We start from the raw sequence: 16,402 nt of genomic DNA, 5'->3' as shown, positions 1-16,402 counted from the left end.
TAAGTCACAATGTTTGCCATCTGTTTTTCCTGAACAGTTTGCCGGAGGCTCGCTTGGAAAAGCTTGCCAAAAGGCTGACCGGTTGCTGGCTCTGCCACAATGGAAATACAACCCTTGGATTTAGACTACCGTTGTACCATTTGATCCTCCTTTCGCTTTTCGGTGTTAGGTGTGAGCGGTATATTGGGTAGTCTTGCTGAGGTAACATTTTTGACCAATCGGCCTAGTTGCATATCGGAAGCCATAGAGACTGTTCCAAACTAGGACAAGTTGCTTACCCAAATTCAGGATTGTGTGAAACACTTTGCTTGAGTAGTGAACCCTAGTTCCTGACGAAACTAGGACAGGGTAACCCTATCCCATCATAGGGGTGTTTTGGCTCTCACTTAACTGGTATGTGTTTTACAGTGAAACTGTACAAGCATGTGCATATCAGTTGCCAAGTTGGTATCTGTTTTAGGGCAGAACTCAGTAGAGAGATTGGGCTGAGATGTTTTCTGTTTTCTCTTTTGCAAGGTAGTCCTGGAGCCATAGCTTCAGAAGGCTCCAATATCCCCTAGATATTCTGGACTTGTGCCAATAGACTTTGCCAGGTCGGAAATTAATCAGAAGCAACCTGTGTTTACCTCACTCCTATCGGTTACATAACGAAGGAGGTTCAGGCTGAATTCACCAATGCAGTTTCTACAACAGTCACCCCTCAGTTCACCCAGGTCTAATCTGGTCTGGGAACAATTGTCTGCATTCAGCTCAGCACGATATCAATCACCCATTCTCATGGCTCACTATCCCTCAGCCAGTGCGGAAGAACTGATATAGCACCTGCAACAGACAGTCGAGGCACTGCAGCAAGACACAGTCCATCAGGCTGAAATCACAGCTTGTCAGGCAGAAGTAATAACATGGTTACAACAATAATAGCCACAACCGGCTACGGCTTTTGCATCTCATGCACCTCCCATGGATAACTCGACACCCAAAGCCACTGCCCATACTGCTAATGTCCAAGAGACTCAGGCAATCTGGCAGAGCTAATCCCAGCACAGGCCTCTAAAGCTCCTGTTTATAAAACTGAAGCTTCGTTTGAATTTGAGGTAACCCAACTGCACTCAAGGTCAATAAACTGGAGAAGTTATTCAAACGAGCACAATAAGTGAACTCCATCCCGGATTTAGAGGGCGGGTATACTGAATCTGTAATTACCTTACTGGAGCGGTTCAAGATGCTGCATATTGACCGTTTCGACGGCTTTGGAGACCCAATGGTGCACCTTCGCCTATTTCTGATATCCTGAGGCTAATGGGTTTGACCCCAGCCCAGAAGTTGTCTCTCTTTGGCCGAACCATGTCTGGGATAACCGTAATCTGGTATGCTAAATTGGAGCACTCTGTGAAACAGAACTGAAAAGAGATGGCTGAGGCCTTTATTGCTCAATACTCCTACAACACACAGATCGAGGTCACAACTTGTGATGTCAAAGTCACCCACCAAGAGTCAAATGAGGGTTTCTCAGAGTTCGTAACGAGAAGGAGAGTGAAGGCCTCGATGATGACTACAAGGCCTTCCGAAAAAGATTAGATCAAGATGATTGTTCGGAATCTCCATGGCAAGTTGCTACAGAAGATGATCATGCTACCTCTGTTTACCTTTCCAAAGTTTCATGAAACGGGGGTTCAAATGGAGGATGCCATCAGACAAGGGATCTTTGTGGAAGATAATGAGCCTTTGAAGAAGAATGTTGTTCGCAATTCCAATGCTACTACTAATGGTAGCACAGCTGTGAAATGCTCAGAAGTAAACACGGTCACCACTCCCCTCAATGGCCAAAAACTAACCACTTCAACTTGGCCCCAAGCCCGAAATTTCCATCCTCTTTACATGAGTCTCTCTCAAGCTTTGAGAATGTTGCAAGAAAAAGGGTACCTAGAATTCCTAGAACCCCGACCCCTTCCAAATCCTCTTCCACCAAAATATGACCGAGCTAAATACTGTGCCTATCATCAGTAGCATGGTCATGATACAAACCATTGCATCCGCCTTCGTCATAAGATTCAGGATCTTATTGATGAAGAGATCATGGCTCCACCAAAAGGACCTCAGGCCACCCCTAACCTGTTACCTCCACATCTCAATCTAATCCATACACTGCCATCTACGCACAACCCCAGTATATACATCAACCCAGCCCATTTACCCAAGCCTGAAGTGTTCATTCCAGAAAGCATGGACTTGTGCATGATGGATGCACTCGAACCCCAATCATCTCAAACCCATGAACCCACTACTTCTAAGCTGATGAGCATGATTGAAGATCTTCAGAGAATAGTGACAGATTTAGCCTTTGGGGTTTTGGCTCCATTATCAACCACATCATATGCCAAAAATTTCACGCCAAAAGGCTCCCAAATCTTGGGGCGAGTTGTAATTGAAAAGGGCCAACTTGAAGCCATCCTAGGTCTGGGCAATGACATGTCGACAACAACTAGGCTCCGCTCTAATATACCGATCCAATCCCTTGGCAAAGTGAAGGCAAGTGGTAAGAACAAGGTAGGGGCAGACACTGGTCCCTATGAACATCTTCAGTGGGCTATTGAGGCTTTGAAAGTCAAAGGGCTGAACAAACAGCAAGTGCTCGCAGTTGTTCCAAAGACTGTGGATGACACTTTTGCCACTCAAGATGAGAGCATTCTTAATCAAGGGGCAAGCCGGGAAAAGGGATGTCGTACCAAAAACGCTCCTTTTAGCTCCAATCCTACACTCGGAAGAGATCACCAAACCCAGTCAGCACCTGCCAACCCCTTTGCCTGTACATCCAACACAACTTCACAAACCTTAAGCCATCAAGCTCGAGGCCAGAGGGTCTTCATCCCGCTTTACATGACCTTATCCAAAGCTCTCCAAATCCTCGTAGGACAAGCCCATCTCAAACCCCTTGACCCTCGGCCTCTCCCTGATCCCCTTCCAGCCAGGCATAATGCTGCTAAGTACTGTGCCTTCCATCAACAAACCGATCATGACACTGACGGTTGTTATCGACTTCGCCATAAAGTTCAAGATCTAATTAACAACGAGGTCATCACCGCATCAGGTCCTACAAAGTGTATCGGCATCGGATCAATGAACTAGGGAGATAATGTAACTATGTGATCGGGGAGGAACCACCTGCTGATGACGCTCATTTTACTCCAGATATGGTGGATGGCACGCACTGTTTTGAGCAATTTGAAAATGCTGTTTATTATACTTTTTGACTTGAGTATTGAGCCAGTTCTGTTGTGTTGTATTGAGTCTGTTTTGTTGTATCGAGTTAGTTCTGTTATGTTAGAGTCAGGTGAGAGAGAAAGAGAGGCATGCTAAGCCCTTAATGAATGAGATCGTGTTTGTTAATGTGAGTACTGAGAAGAATCCTAACGTGATCTAGATTGGTTCTACATTGTCTTCAGAGGAGCCTGAGCGACTAGTCACTTTCTTAAGAGATTTCAAAAAAATGTTTTGCGTGGTTCTACGAAGACATACGTGGAATTGCTCTCGAGATTGTGCAGCATAGGATCGTTCTCAGTGTCAAGACTCGGCCCCTTTGCTTTCAAACCTTTAACCTTGACTCAGAATGTTCAAACGATCAATCACAATATAAGGCTTGTATGGCTGGATCGGAAGCAACCCTTGAACTAGGGGCAAGAAGGTCATATCAAGAAGGTCAGATGTCATCAAAGGAAGCTTGCAAAGCTAGGTCAGATGTAGCCCTTGAACTAGGGGTAAAAATGTCAGATGTGCTCAAAGATTCAAAAGATGGGTCATTTCTCAAGCCAATGGAGATCGGCAAGAAAACCAAATCCCAAAATCTGAGAGAAGAGAAATTATTGCTAAAGGACAATCGAGTTTCTATCCACAACACTAGGGGCAAATTCAAACCCCAATCGGATGAGCTCTTTTATCATCAAGGCTATTTAGTCAAAAATAGTAGCCATTCTCCTAGATTCAGATGGCTTAGAGATCCTATGACCATTCAGCATGGACAAGTTAAACTTTTCTACCCTTGAGAGGCTCGCTGGGCCAAAAACCCGGAAGGGTGACCCAAGCAAAACTTAGAGTAAGAAAAAGAGAAAAAGAACAAAAATGAAAAAAATGGGAACAAAGCAAAGAGAAAAGAAAAAAGAAAATGAAAAAAGGAAAAGAAATGAAAAGAAAAGAAAAATAGAGCTCGCAAGGTTGAAAACTCGGAAGGGCGATCTTGGCAAAAGTTACAGCGTAAAAGGAGAGTGTCAACACCCGAGTGTACCTTAACCCAAAACTACATACGGCCTGATTCCCATCTTTAGGATATGTAGGCAACTTTATCTTGAAGTTCAGTCCCAACCATTTCCAGCCTACTTGGCTCATCCATGTTGATTGGTTGATCCTTATTCAACTCGGCTATCTTATCCATGTGAAAATTGGCTCGTCTTCGTTCAAATTCGGTTGTCCTATTCCGTTACAAGATTCAGCTGCACGACAAACCAAGTTCAGATCTGAGATTGTACATCTCAAGAGTAGATTCCGTGTTGGTTGAGCAATGGCCATTTGCAAAAAAAATTTTGAAGATTTTTAGTGAGGTTGACTAATTTTCTCGAAAATTATTCTATTTTACCAAAACTGGACCATTTCTTAGACCCAAAAAAGGAAAATTTTCAGTGCTCACAACCTGACTTGCATGATTTCAAATCAGAAAATCGAACAAGTATGTTAATCTAACTATCATGTTGGTCAAAATTGTTTTAGCACAAGCCAAAAAACAAAAATGGTCAAAATGATGAACTAGAGGCACAGTCGAGTCAGGTTTTCTGTCTTTTCCCTATTATCAACGTACTCGATAGAAAGGGCACAGCTAAAGCTAACAACAGAGGGCCAAAGGCTCTTTCATCCTCCAAGCAGCGAGGCACCAAGCCAAGTGCGAAGCATAAACTGGAAGTGGAGCAGGGTATTCATCCCCTCATCTAGACAGGTTTGATCACATCCAAATTGGCGTCTAACCTGGAATGGGGACGTAGAAAACGCAATGTGTGAGACCAATCAATTGTATACCTGGCCGGTGAGACGTATTGTAGTTTATCTCAATCAAGTTAAGCCAAGGGCACCGTCAACCGATGTTAGTTGCAGATTTGCTACGCATTTGGTCGCACCACAACCCCTCTGTTGGAGAGCTCACTAGTTGTGAACGAAAGAAAGAGAATTTAGTAGAATACCAGGGGTAAGAGTCCACAACTTCCTGCTTATCCATCAACCATTCAAGGGAGGGATATAAAAATAAGAGAGATTAAAGAATAGAGAGATGTGCGCTGAGAGGAAAAGTAAGAAAAGGACTTTTTAGAGGAAAAAGAGAATGAGTGCCAAAGTGATGTGAGAATCACAAATAAGAAAGGGTGAAAAACAATACATGGAGAAGCAGGCTCCCCATGAACTGAGAGGTCTCTCGCCATTGGAACATATCCGAGTGTTGTGTTTGTTGTTGTTGTTTTTTTTTTTTTTTTTTTGTCTCGATTCTTGTTTTAAGTCGTTGTGAGTGTAAATATTTGTGTTCAGGTTATTTTACTTTATTTTCCTTTTTTGAGTCGTTTTAACTGTGGTCAGTCGTAGGCTCAATACCCGGTTAAGAACTCATTTCTCAATTTTAATTTCAAAAATAAATCATTTTGTGCCCAGAGTGCTGTGCCATTTCTAACATTTGTACAAAACAAGATTCTTTCTTTCATAAATTGCAGGGTTCAACCCAGGTCATGTGAGAACAATAGAACAAGAACCTATTTGAAGCTATATATGTTCCGGACAGCAAAGCAAAAGAAAAAGAGGGAAAACCGGAGCATCTTAGTATATTTCAACTTTAGCAAATTTCGAGATTGCATTTCGGATGTACCTCCTCAGGCCTTGTCAATGATTCAAAGTAGGACTGTACCTTTACCTCAAGCTCAAGCTCAAGCCTGCTTCAAGCTAGAATGGCGATCAGAAATGCTCACCCTAAGTACCATTCCCTGCCAAAGGCATCTTGGTTATGTTTGCAATGAGTTTCCTAGGAGACCAACTGCGACGGTAGAAACTAGAGTTCGAATGGCGATGCCTAGAACACAAAGGTTTGGAATTTCCAAGACTAAAATCTGGTTTAAATACCCAAGGGTGTATCCCTGGCTTGAAATCTGTATGGCAGCCCCATAGATTGAGATAGCATGTATGCGCTTTAATTCTAAATACTGAACCAACCTAGTCTGTCACCCCGTTGGAGAATATGGAAAGTTGTAAATGTGATCAAGAAGAAAAGCGGCATCCGTGGCTTCTACATGTAGATGCCGCTCCTTGTGAGCATTTTAGAACCTTTAAACTATGAGTTGAAGGTAAGAGTTTGAAGAACACAAGGGGGAGATCCCCGTTAGAATAGAGCGGTTCATCGCCACTCGTCCCATGAGGTGTTTGCTAAAGCACTGCTTTGTTTGTTTATTGCATTTCCCTAAACATCATGCACTACATTGCTTGTAACATGTATCATATCATCGCACTTATTGCATTTATTTGCATCTTGTGTTATCTTGTATCGTTGATCCTTTTACGCTGAGCAGCGCTTAAGATCGTTGTCTCTCGGGGTTATCTTAAGATGCGTGGAACGCATTCCTAACGACTATTCTTTGGACCTCTTCTCACGATTTCAGCGTGCTTAAAGTGTTCCTTTCCTCATACGATTTCAGCGTATTTGGAATTTATCTCAGGATGCGTGGAACGCGCTCCTGACGGCTTTTCTTTGGACCTCTTCTCATGATTTCAGCGTGGTTAGAGTGTTCCTTTCCTCACACGATTTCAACATGTTTGAAATTTATCTTAGGATGCATGGAATGCGCTCCTAACGGCTATTCTTTGGACCTCTTCTCATGATTTCAGCGTGGTTAGAGTGTTCCTTTCCTCACACGATTTCAGCGTATTTGGAATTTATCTTAGGATGCGTGGAATGTGCTCCTGACGGCTTTTTTTTGGACCTCTTCTCACTATTTCAGCGTGGTTAAAGTGTTCCTTTCCTCACACGATTTTTGGAATTTATCTCATGATACATGGAACACGCTCTTGACGGCTTTTCTTTGGATCTTTTCTCACGATTTCAACGCGTTTGGAATTTATCTCAAGATGTGTGGAATGCGCCCCTAATTGTTTTTCTCAGGACCTCTTCTTACGATTTCAGCGTGGTTTGAGTGTCCCTTTTCTTACATGATTTCAGCATGTTTGGAATTTATCTCAGGTTTCGCAGAATACGCCTCTAATTGGCTTTTCTTAGGACCTCTTCTCACGATTCCAGCGTGGTTTGAGTGTCCCCTTCCTCACATGTTTTCGACGTGTTTGGAATTTGTTCTTCCACCTCTCATGATTCCAGCGTGGTTGGAGTATGTCACCCTATTCATCTACTGTATTATCTATTTTATCGCCTGCGTCCTTTCCATGTTAAGCTTAGTTTGGCATGTGCCCATACTTTTCATGTTAAAACATAGCTCTGCATGTGTACGCGCCTATTTTGCAAGAATTGTGGTTTAAGGGTTTCAATACTTTTTTTGTGTTAGACGTGGTTTGTTTTGTGTCCATACCTTTTCTAGGTAAAATGTGGTTCGGCTTACGCCTTATTCACTGCATCCATTACATCTATTCAATCGTATTTTGTCTTGTTACATTCAGCATTTAGGATCATTGTCTTTCCCTAGTAGATCATTCCTCACTTATATCATACCATCCAATTACTTGTACTCTTTCTCTTTGCTACAAAAACATAGTTCCGCATGTGCATGCGCCTATTCTGCAAGAATTGTGGTTAGAGTGCCCCGGCACCTTTTCTATATAAAACGTAGTTTGACTTGCATCGCCAATCCTTTATGATATTTGTGTGTTTTGTACTGCTTGTGGTTTGATTATTTCATTACATTTTATATCATTTTAACTGCTTTGCGTCTTGTATATCATTTGCATCCTGCCCCTGAACTATGCTGGTTTGATTCCTTCCAAAGGGATACATAGGCAACCCTCGGGTTTAACCAACTGCATCTGCATTTTATTTGTTTGCCCAAGTCTTATGGCTTTGTCAAAATGGGTCGTCTGTGGGCTTTGATATTCACTCACGTCATTTCATGACTCAGAGCTCTGTCAAAGAGGGGCAACTGTAGACACTCTATTTTTGACCGCCCTTAATACTTTGGGGCCACAAGTTGATTGCTCGAGGATGAAGGCTATGTTGTACAAAGGTTCAATTTCTTCAGTAAAAAGAGCTCTAAATCCCAACCTTACACCCCATTTTGGACCAAAACTATTTTGACAAAAATTACTTTAGACCTTAAAACCATCTCTTTCAAAATATTTTTGAAAATGTTTCTACGATGTTCTACAGCTCGCATTTTGTTAAAAGTTGCATTTTTTGGTAAACCAAGCAAGGATAAATTGGAAATAAATGAAAGAGACGTGAACTCTTTGAAAAATCTTTCAAAGCACCTTATTTAGAGATTTAGAGTTGAAGAAAATAAGAGTGGAGGGAAGAAACCTAGTTGTGGAAGAAGTTGGGCATGAATCGTTAAGAGAGAGAGCCAGACAGCCTCACTAAATCAGGTCTATCCTTTTGTACACTTAGAATTTAGTTATGAGGCCATCACTATTGGAAAGTGGGCTTCCAAGGCTTCATTTTACACTCAAGAATCTCCTAAAGACGAGTCCGGATGAGGGAGATGTGGCTGTTTGAAGTTAGGCATCAATCCGGTTAAGACCAAAACTGAGAAAACTTCACTAAAATAGTCATATATCTTTGCACACTTAGAATTTAGATGTGAGGCTGCCAAAATTGGAAATTGGACTTTTGAGGCATCAATTTAGACTCAAGAATGACCTGCAAAGAAGTCCGGATGAAGGAGATATGCCCATTTGAAGTCGGGGCCAAAAAAATAGATTTTCTGGCCAGCCACTGAATGAGGTTTGCCAGCCATGTGCCGGTCATGGGGGAGGTTTTCCGGCCATGTGCCGGCCATTTATGAATTTTTCCGGCCATGGATGAAGTTTTCTGGCCATTGGTGTCAAAAGTTAGATTTTGTGCAGATATTTACCTCCAATTGTCTCCACACTGCTCCAGCTGTCCTATATTGATATTTTTTACCTGAAGCCATATATTTCTATATATAGAGGACCTTCTCTATTATTTTTAAGGTTGGAAAAATTTTAGGAGTCTCTCTCTCTACAATTCTCTCTCTCTAGATTTCTCTCTCTCTCTTGAACTTTTGTGCAAATTAGCCTACATACACTCAAGTTTGCCTATCAACCCTCAATCAAAGTTGCTTATCTTTGGGCTGAGGTTACTTGGGACCCTCTTTGAGCTCTAAAAGGTGGTCTTGTCTTGATTTATTACCTCAATTGTGTCTTGGCTTCAAGAGGTATAGCACTCTCCTTTTAAGCTTATTTTGCACAATTGTTTTCCTATCTCTTTCCACTATTTTTGGACTGTTTTTGGCCTATCTTTGGATTGTAAAAAACTTTGTTTTTGTGACCTAAAAGTGGTGGTTTGAGGCCATTTTCAATTAAGGGGTGGTTCACCATTCTTGCTTCTTTGCTTTTACAGCTTTTGTGCCTCTGTTCACCACTTTCAAATCAAATTTTTTGGGTCTTTTAACCGCTGAATTTTAGAGATTTTTCAGTGGTAAAAATCTCATTTTGAAGTCCAAAATTGGAGGGGTTAGCCTCCCCTCCTTGTGTCTTGTTTGCAAGTCTAGTTAGCTTCATATGTTAGCATGTTTTTCTAGCTTAACTTAGCTTAAGTCCAGCATGTTTTAGCCTCTGAAATAACCTGCTTTAGCTCTGTTTCAGGCTGTTTGGTTCATTTGAACTTTGTTTTGTGTAGTTGTAGTGTAAGTCCTTGCACTAGTATGTTGTTTTAAGACTTTAAACATCATTGGTGTGACTTGGTTTCATATTTTTAGTGCTTTTATCACTCAATTTTAGCACCTAAATCTCTACAATCCCCCTCAATTCTTCACTTTTGATTTTCTTTGAAAGTGGTTTCAAACCACTTGTTTGCCTAAGCGTGAAATTGAGGTGTTACACCTAATGGTTTAATCCCTTAAAGGTTCATTACCAATAGTGTAATGCCTCTTTCATGCCCAAAGCAAGTTGTGATTTGAGCCCTCTTTTCATTAGAGGACAACCATCAATGGACTCAATTGATTAATGAATGGTTTGGTAATTAAAATGAGTAAATAAAATTGGCAAGTAAAAGTGTGCAAGATAAGCATTCTTTGTGTTGCATTGCATGTGTTCAAATCGGACGTTAATTTGAACACAAGGAAAATGGGACATTTCATACTTAAAAGTGATGAAATGTGCCATTTTCCTTGGTCTCCGTTGCCCTTGATCATGCATGATAGGGTGGTAGTCATTCGAGTCTTATTTGTGCATTTATCGAAATTGTACAACTTGGATCTATAGCCATCATGCAATGAAATTGCTTGATTGGTGGTTTTGGATCCAAGTGTGTCACTCCTTTGAGGTTTTGAGATGATAAGGAGGGGTACAATACAAACAAACCCTCGGAAAAAAACCTTCCTTTTGCTCTGTTTATATATGCTCTGTTGCAGTATAGTGATCCAAAGTAGTGCCTCATCAATGGTCGGCAAGGCTTCATTTCTGGCCGGCAATGCACCTCTCTGGCCAGCAGCAGCCATCCATGGCTGGCAGGCCACTGGTGTAACCCTCAGCAAAGATTTGGTAAGTTGGAGCAGAAAGGTTCTACAATATGCTCAACCCTGCAAACAGAGCCTTTTGAGAGCAAAACGGAGGACTTTTCGGGGCGAAAATCGAGCGCATGCATCTTCCATTTCCCGAGGCAGAGCAGTGGCAGCATAGTTTAATGCCTTGCATGATTAGTTAGTGTGCATTTGCTTTAATTAATTAGGTTACTAATTAGTTAAAGTGTTGTAATAATTAGTAATTAGTTCAACTAGTTATTCATTAGGTTTGTAATAATTAGTCTAATTAGCTTAATTAGATTAGTTTAACTAGCGTAGCTAGTGAGTTAGCTCTTATTCATTCGGACCCTCCTTTGTGAGGGCATAATGTTGTAATAAGCGTGAGTGCGTGTGTGTATGTTTTCTAACCCCACGTCTTTCTCCCTTTTATTTAATCGCTTTCGATGGTTAGATTAGGGATCATATTTCAATTAGCATATCGCATGCTTGCATCCATTCATTCGTATTACATGCACCGAGCCTCGACGCATCATTCAAACTGCATTGTCATTTCAATACTTCGTTAAATACGTGTTTAAATCCCATGTCGTTCAAATTGCTTTATACGCCATATTAGTAGCCGAGCCTATTAATTGTATTATTGCATGTGTTGCATTAGGCATCTTAACATAGTTAGGATCATGCATCTTTCTAACTAGTTTCTGTTTTGGCTTGGAGTACTCGATAAGTTTTTATGCTTTAGCATACTTGCATAAGTGTAAATGTTGCCATGATTAGCTTGCTTGCCATGAGGCTATGTGCTTAAATGCTAAATTGCATGAATGCTTGTGGATGGAGGCTTATTGTTTGAATTAGAACAATTCAACAAATGTAAGTTTTAAGCCCACTTTGTTGAGTGACAAATCATGTTTTATGCCCACTATGTTTGGTCGCAAAACCGCATCTTTAAGCCCACTTGAGGTGGCAAATTCAAACCATTTTCGCAAACAAACATGAGTTAAATTGTTCCAATTTGAGCAAACTAATCTATACTTGCTTGTGCGCATCACATAATAAAGATAGTTTAATAACCGGAATAAGAGCACATAATGTTTATAAAACATCATATCATGATTAGTAGAGGCCGATCTTTGATCGGGTGAGCGGAAGTGCTCAATTCATGACCTTCCCCTCTCGTATCTAAATTCTCGAGCCGAGGCAAATTTGGTGATGACGGACACGTGGCCTTTGGTACGAGTCATGGTTTCCTAAATTTTCTTAAAATAAAATATTTAGGTGACGACTTTGTATCTGGCAAAGCAGTCCAATTTTGGCATTATTTGATTTAAAATCGATTTTCCAAAACGATTTGCCAGATTTGGACTCTTTGGTGTTTATCAGTTTCACATTGCACTTGTGAAACTAAATTCAGAACAGCGGGAGTCCAAACTGTGAGGCCTTCATTCCAAACCTTTCGAAAGGGAGGCGCGAAAAAGCAAGTCCACAACATGCATGAATTGTCTTGACTTCAAAACTTCTAAAACGTGATCTAATACCACAAAATAACTTGAAATTTGATGCATTCTCAAAGGTAAAGTGAATTAGCAACATGTATGAGGAAATTCTTAGAAAATAACTTCAAAATATTAGGAATTATGCATGCATGCATGCAAGGTATGAGTCAAATTTCTTCCTTTCTAGTTCAAATCTCAAGTTCACATACTTAATCTTTTGAATTCATGTTCTTAATGCCACAATCAAGGAACTTAAAGGTTGAATTCTTACCTAGACTTTCCAAAGTGAGAGCTAAAGGCTTAATTCTTGAATCTCTAAGTTCAATTCTTCATCTTCCTAGCAAATCCCTTGGTTGAGCTCAATCTTTTCCTCACTCTCATTCTCTCACATTTTTGTATGTGTGTGGGCTCAAGAAAGTGTTGAAAATGAAGAAAAATGATGAGTGGTATAAAAGGTGCCTTATATAGGCTTGGATTAAGTAATTCTTCAATAAAGCTTCATTGAGCATTAATTATTCTAAATTAATCGTTTCGAATCGAATTTCAATTAAACCTACCATAAAATTCTAAAAACCCTAATTAACACAAAAATCAAGTCAATTTCCAAATCGAATACCGATAAGGCCTTCAATTCGCAAACCGAAACAAAAATATGAACAGATCTTTCTACGTTAAACAGATACAAGCACACATAAGACAACATATGATGAAAAAATTCTCTTTAATTACTTATTAGACATAATTAAGCATAGATTAACGTTAATCATGGATTGAGATTGTTACAATTTGATCATTGAGATGAAATCAGAGTGGATCCACAATCCCCTCAACTGGACATTCTAGTCTGAGAAATTGGACTAGTGGACTAAAAATAACTACTATGCTGCAACACACACAATTTCCGCACGATAAAACAAAGATGTGAAGCAAATGTGCAGGACCCACATAAAATAGGGTATATATGGACCCCACCTTTGGTTTCACATGTACATCCCATTTTGTAAAAATCTCTCGAACACTTGAGCTTTTTTCTACAGAGAAACCTCTTATTTTGGTTAAATGTTTGTGACACAAGACTTACATGAATTGAACCATAACTAGGGCCAACATCATAGAACACACTGCCTAAACCTGAACCCAATGCCATGTATATAGCAAGGCGCCACCAGTAATAGCCTAGGTCTCGGTACATGTTAATTAAAAAATACCTCTCTGTAAGAACAAGGCACTGGGTAAAGAAGTTAGCTTGGCTTCCCTTTTTCTCTATTATTCCTCCACCCTACAATTTTAGAGCAAAAAAACAGTCAGCTAGAAAATTTACTGAGAAGAAATGTGATGTGTGGTATAGATTCAACACTCGTATTATGAGACATGAACTTGAAATGACACAATTTTTTTCCCGGGTATTTTTCTGAGCAAATTTTTTAAGTTCTTAGCTTTAATGTCTTACAAGACCATATCCAATTTAAATAGTCAAACCACTTTTGCGTTAAGACACAAGCTAAACTTTTCTAGTTTAATGAAGTCCGGTGTTGAAAACATAAATAATAGAATTGTTAATTTATCTAACAGCTAAGCACTTATATGCATTAGTGGTTAACAATTTCATTATGGTATCTGAACAAACAATAAATTTTGCATTCAAACCCCACCGTCTATCTGATAATTATAATAGTTGCGGGCATACTTATGAAAGAAAGTTTGGCCACATGTGATGGGGTATTGAAGACAGTGTTGAGGTCTCTAATATATTAAACTTTTAGATGATTTAGACTTTATAAATTAATTGTTTTGGTTACTATTGTTCAGCATGTTAATTAAATTTATTTAATTGCTTACCCGTCTACATATCTCAACTACTTGTCTATGAATCTGCTTGCAAATATCAGATGATTTGTAAGATTCAGCAAGAACGTCAATTACTTCCTCAATTGTCATCTTTCCAACATCATCACCTTGTTCAATATCCTAAAAATGAATAGTAGTTCCACTTTAATTACAATTTAAAGAAACATAATCTTCAAAATAACATCTAAAGAGTTCAATACTTGCCTTATCAAAGTCTGTGCTGATTTTTTTCAAATAGTGATCAGCTGGATTTTGGAGCGTTAGGCATGGAAAACCTTTCATTGCAAAAAACTAATTTTAGATCAAAAGCAATAAGAGTCAATAGGCATTTCATTTTTCATAATATGGGTTAATTTTAAACAACCATCTAAATCAATTGAAAAAAAAAAACATAATAAAATAAACTCGTGGTCACTAATTTATGTGTTTTATGTCACTTTGTTCCGTAAAAAATTATTTTGTCAATTTTGTCTCTAAACAGTATAAGATGATTTGTCTTCTTCATCAATGTTTAGGAATCAAATTGACAAAATTGAAATTTTAGAGAGCAAAATAATACGAAACATATATTTTACAGACCATAAGTATATATATTTCTTGTCATTTTATTAAAAGTAATGCTATACATATAGATACAAAAATGTAGTATAGAATGAAGCAAAATTACCATTGTCATAGAATTTCGTATAAAAATTTTATATGTTTAACATTTTCTTTCAGTTAATAATTTAGACGGTCATTTCAAATTAGATCGGCAATTTAACTCAAGCCACAAACTTCAATGGCAATATTGACAAAATTGAAACTCAAAGGAGAAGAAATTGTGAAAGTATACCTGATTTGCTCCACAAGGGGAACCAAAGTATATTGTTTGGCCCAAAGAGAGGAGGCAAAGGTTGTGAAAGAGACCAAACACTTCACTGCTAGGTTGATGGATGGAAGCTATCAGTGTCATCCTATCTTGCTTGGCAAGTTTCACAATTCTGCTCATGACATAGCATGACGCGGCGCTATCAAGCCCACTTGTCGGCTCATCAAGAAAGAGAAGTTTCGGGCGTATTAAAATCTCTATGCAAATGCTCACTCTCCTCTTCTGGCCACCACTTAGGCCTTTGTTTCCCCAACCTTCTATTCTTGTGTTCATGGAGTCTTGCAACCCCATCTCCCTTATTGTGTTCTCAGCTCTCTCTTTTTTCTCAGCTTTGGGCATTGAGTTGGGAAGTTGGAGTTGAGCTGAGTAGTACACGGCTTCCTTGACTGTTAGCATCCATGTTAGAATGTCATCTTGCATCTAGGGATGACAATTTGAACCCGGACCACCCTGTTCCGATAAATCGGGTTTTTTTGGAAAATTATCCCCCATAAGGCCGGGGTTGGTATTGAAAAATAGAGGCTGGTATTGAAAAATAGATCCCCAATGGCTTTCGGGCCGAGGACGGGGATAGGTTCCCCCGTCCCACCCCGCCCCGAATAATCCCTGAATCCCCGTATATATATATATATATGTTGTTTTTCCTATTCACTCATTTACTTCTCTTATCTCTCTCTCTCATCTACCGAGCCAAACCTTTTTCACTAAGATCTCTTCCTCCCTCCTCAACATCACTTGCTGCCATCTCCATCATCACCGCCGACCTCCGGTACACATTTCTCTACCAAGCAAATCAAACCGTGGCGGTGGAGGGGACGAGATCCATGCGATGACGTCCTCTCTCTCTTCTATTTCCGATATGGCTCTCTTTGTTCTCTCTCATCTTTGTCTTTTCTGATCTGGTGTGTTCATGGACATGAAAGTGCTTGATCGGTTGTCTTTTGGAATTGATGGGCCAAAGGAAGTTGCAATGAAGCTTGCTGTTAGATCTGAGGATGAATCTATCAGTGATGCTATTGATGGGCCAAAGAAAGTTGCAATAAAGCTTACTGTTGGTCATAAATGTGAAATTATTTTGATTATTATTGTTGTTGTTGTTAGATTATTACTGTTGTTGTTGTTATTGTGATAGATCTAGATCCATGGAGATCTCACTCTCTACTCTGTTCCTGTTTTTTTTTTTTTTGGAGAATTTTTGGGGTCGGGGAAACCCGATCCCCGTTAAGGGTGGGGGGCAGAGTCACACTAATGTTACATATCTTGAAAAATACTCAGAATTTAAAAGGTGTTGATATAATTCATGTTGAGTGTGACTCACATTACACCAAAGTTTAATTTATATCATAATTTTGGGCTCATTTCTAAATATATAACATTAGTATTAACTAAAAGTAACATATTGAATCTTCCTCTTCGGAGCTTTGGACTGTTCAACTAGTTGTTTCCCCATTTCCCTATAGCAGGGGGTCAAA

General features: G+C 39.7%; 1 pseudogene; it reads right to left on the bottom strand.

The window, feature by feature from the left end:
• Positions 1-16,402, bottom strand: part of LOC114259704 (ABC transporter G family member 1-like) — a 53,397-nt pseudogene that overhangs the window by 19,627 nt on the left and 17,368 nt on the right.

Source organism: Camellia sinensis, chromosome 12 (genome assembly GCF_055761805.1).
Source record: "Camellia sinensis isolate YWXY chromosome 12, ASM5576180v1, whole genome shotgun sequence".
NCBI lineage: Eukaryota > Viridiplantae > Streptophyta > Magnoliopsida > Ericales > Theaceae > Camellia > Camellia sinensis.
Note: the sequence above shows the minus strand (reverse complement) of the source record. Positions and strands in the feature narration are given on the sequence as shown.